This window comes from Callospermophilus lateralis, unplaced genomic scaffold, assembly GCF_048772815.1.
Source record: "Callospermophilus lateralis isolate mCalLat2 unplaced genomic scaffold, mCalLat2.hap1 Scaffold_361, whole genome shotgun sequence".
Classification (NCBI taxonomy): Eukaryota; Metazoa; Chordata; class Mammalia; order Rodentia; family Sciuridae; genus Callospermophilus; species Callospermophilus lateralis.
In genome coordinates this window covers 1,251,685-1,255,902 of record NW_027514090.1, presented here as the reverse complement: position 1 = coordinate 1,255,902, position 4,218 = coordinate 1,251,685, and positions in this window count along the sequence as shown.

Here is a 4,218-nt window from a genome sequence, read left to right as displayed (position 1 = left end):
TCTCTGAGGTCAGTTCCAGGACTCAGACTCTAAGGGGGATCACACGAGAGTTCAAGCGCAGGTGGACACAGTCATCTCTTCCAACCACCACACAAATGACCACAATTAAATCCAAAACACTTTCACATGACCCTCAATTTCTTCCATATATACACTCATCATAGCCTCTGGCTGGAGATTTCTATGAGGGGCGAAGCCCAAGACAGTGTCCAAAATAAGATCTCTTCTTACTCATTTGCCTAAAATCAGTGTGGGCTGGACATCCTTCCTGTGAACCAGTAGTGATCAAATAGGCCTGCCGTTAATACTGCTCCACTTCACCAATTCGAGTCCTATTGACTGTGGGTTTTAGATTCTTTATGTGAATTGGAGTTATCAGAAAACCCAAGCACATATGGGCTAGCCTCTGCAGGGCTTTGAAGAACTCAATTGACCCAAAGGATCACTATTCTCACTTGATGGAGGTCAGGAACCTTACAGAGGAAGGCGAGAGACTTCATCCACAGTGACTGCTCTTTTGGCCAGTTTGGTTTTGAATGCACAAATGGGGACATTCTTTAGATCCACCAGGTGGTGAGAATCAAAGCCACAGCCTCACATAGGGCCGAGAGGCTGGGTCAGACACATCCCTTTTCAAAGCAATTAAGCAAAGAGCCACAGGTGATGCCCAATCATTTCCATTTGAATACCATTTTCTTCAGGCTTCAGAAAGGGGTCGCCTGAGGCAAAGACCTTCCTGACATTCAGGGCAACAGAACAACAGGTAAGCAAAGGCCCAAAGCATGGTTTCACCACTGAGACATTCTTGGTTACACTGATATCTCAGTTTTCAGAGATGCCCCACATTCCCTTCAGCTATCAAGTACATGGACTTGTCACAGAGCTTGGAGGTGGTACATATCTTAGACACAAAACCATGAGCCTATTCTGGAGTGTAAGCAGAATTCAGGAAAAAAACAGGAACTTAAGAAGATAACAGGTGTTGCCCATCCATAAGGCAAGCTGCAGTCCACTCATACATTGGGCAGGATGAATGCTGGGAAACTTTCTACTAGACCGGACACATCTATTGATGCATTCTCTTTTCTATTGTCTACAACCACGGACACAGTGGGATAAACAGATATAGAAACACTCGCCTTCTCAAAGGACTTACTAGAAACAGTCCACTCCAAACTAAACAAACCGACTTTCCTACATATTCTCAAAACATGAGACAAAATCACAAACACACACACACACACCCACAAAGGCACCTTCTTTCCTCAAATAGGTCTGTGACTATCTGGAGCATCCTCTGACTGATGGGCCATACTATGTTCCCCGGAAATGGGCTGTCCTATGTCAGATCTGGTCTCCTTGGCCAAAACTGTAAAGTTATCAGGAGCCAGCGGTGAGCCACTGCCTGCTTTCTCAGGAAAAGCCCCTCTTCAGAGCCTTCCTGGCATTTGTCCATCTTCAATTCAGTAGTTGCCAAGAAAGACTGACTCTGTCCTTCTTAAATCCAAACATGTGAGACCACTGGGACTTGGACTGGGACTGCCTCAGGGTGCCTGGCTTCCTGGATCCCAAGTTCAGAGTGTTCCATCAACAAGAAAGTGACATAGGTCACTTCGTCTAGAACTGAATGAGGTCACTGCCTTGGCAACCACTTTGTCCTAACAGTTGTTTCCAAGGGTCCCTGAGATGGATCCTGCCCCTACTTCCTATGACACTTTCACAAGCTAGAATGGAATATCAACCATAGGCACCCGGGAACAGCTCTCCACACAAGCCTGGTTTGGTCCATCTTCTCGACTGCTTCAGACACAACCCTCCATCCTTACCTGTTTTTTTGTCATGAAAGATGACTTTCGCTCTCTCAGGTTCTTCATAGCTGCCTATATCTTCTTTAGGGATCATTTCTGCATGGACCTTTGAGGTTCTCAGCAGGTTGAAGATCTCCTACATTCCTGTATTGTAACACCAACTCTGTCCCTGCTCTTCAGTAAAGTTAGATTGAGGGAACAGTGTATGGTTAGGGTTAATAACATGTTCTATTTGGATTAGGAATTACTCTGCTGGATGTTTAATGGTATTGGGAACCTGCGATATTTATAAGAATTTAGAGGTGAAATATATGTATGAAAAAAGAAATCTAAGTAAGATTTGAAGCGCAGAAAATCATTGGGCCCTTGATTGGGATACTTAGCATTGAATTACGTTCTCACAGATGTCTCAGATAAATCGGTATAAAATGGCACAAGACCTTGTATCTTGGATGATTGAATGTAGAAGAGAATATCCAGTCAAAAAGAGATAGTCAGTAAGATTAGGAAGATAGTCAGTAGGTTTAGGAGGAAGAGAGAGTATAGGATTTGGAAAAAAAGTTCTTCAGCAATAAGTTATGAATTAGAGTGTGAATGTAAATATCAGCACATGTGAAGGGTCAGTCACTATGATGAAATGGGGAAAATATGTAAGAAAGTAGATAGCAATAGAGACATTACGAAATCAGGCAATGTATAAAGTGAGGGATAGGATTAGACATTTTCAATAGTGTTGAGTTTGAATATATAATCTTAAGAAGAAACAAACATGTAGTCACCAATAGGATTGACATTTGAGAGAATTAGGCAACCCGGATATCGATGTTTTTAGAAATCCATGTTTACTTTCCTTTCAGGATTTGGTACAATCATAAGTGTGACCTATGCATTTTTTGTCCAGAATATTTCTGTGATTAAATGTATATGTAGATCAAGTGACATGAGTATTTTTTCCACCAAAATTTTGAAGACGTATACATTAGTATTGGGGGTACAAAAAGTGTACACTGTGTCTATGAATATAAAGAAAATGCATGCATAGACCATACTGTGAATAAATAATATAACTGGTTTTACTTTAAATAATGGATTGAATTGATATATAAGAAATCTTATATTGGTATACAATCATTCATTCCAACCAGTTACACATCTAATGGTAATATCACAGTTATAATTTATCATGAAGGAGAAGTGAGTTTTGCTTAAAAAGTGATTATGGAAATCGGAAATAATGTGTTTGGAAAGAAGTCTCATGAAAAGACCAGTCAAGAATCATGGAAAAATACATGTGTCCTGAAGCAGGAAGTGATTGAAAGTGAAACAAATTCCTATAAATTTGCGAACTTGTAGATGAAATATATATACTATGATGTGCATGAACTTACGAAATAGTAATGTACCAGTGTTGAATAAAAATGAACGTAAAAATACAAATCATGTCCCATAGGAATCTACTTGCATTGATGATAAACTGGGTCAGTAACTCTTGAAATATTAGGATATGTATGTACCATTCACTGAAGTTAGTTTTCAGTACTAGGAAACAAATATGTATTTCAGGTGGATGAATATTTCTGAGAATAATATTGTGAAAAGTTGATTATAAATCCACATACATGAACATGAATGAATTTAGCGAGTGTATATAAGACACATATATTTCATATTTTAAAAATCTGGAGAGTGTATATATATATATATATATATATATATATATATATATATATATACACACAAAAAAAACACACACACACACACAAACTTTAAAATGCGAAAACACACACAGACATTAAAAAGCAGCAATATATATGCCAATCGAAATTTATCGAGACATATATATCATCCACAGATCCAAAAAAATTCAATTTAATAAACATGGATTTATGTATAATGTTGTTCAACTAGGAGCTCACCCATTGATTGAATTTTTAGTTCCATCAGCGTTTAGGATAGTGATCTCTTCTCACAACTTGTATCTGCCATGTCAGCCACCTCACAAGAATGTACGTGTGATACAAGTTAGGATTCTATATGTGCATATCAAAACACATGTCCTGAATAGGCTACAGAGAAAGGGAGACAGGAATTCACATATTTGTTAAGTTTAAAACACATGGAGAGAAATCCAAAATGGCAGAGGGTATGGAGAGATCAAGTCTCTGACCTCTTCAGCTGCGCGGGAATAGGGAGTCATAAACTGTCTAAATGCTGTTTGCTCAGGATCACTAGGCAATGCTGCGCTGATGTGAATCTGGGGTAAACAGTCTGGGCCCCTCAGAACACACACCGAGCCCAGATCTTTTGCATTCAACCTCCGGTTTGCCTGCTTTTTGTGACTCAGCACTAACGATCATGCTGAAATAACTGGTCGGCCCTTCTGAACTTACAGAGGTAGAAGCCAACCTAG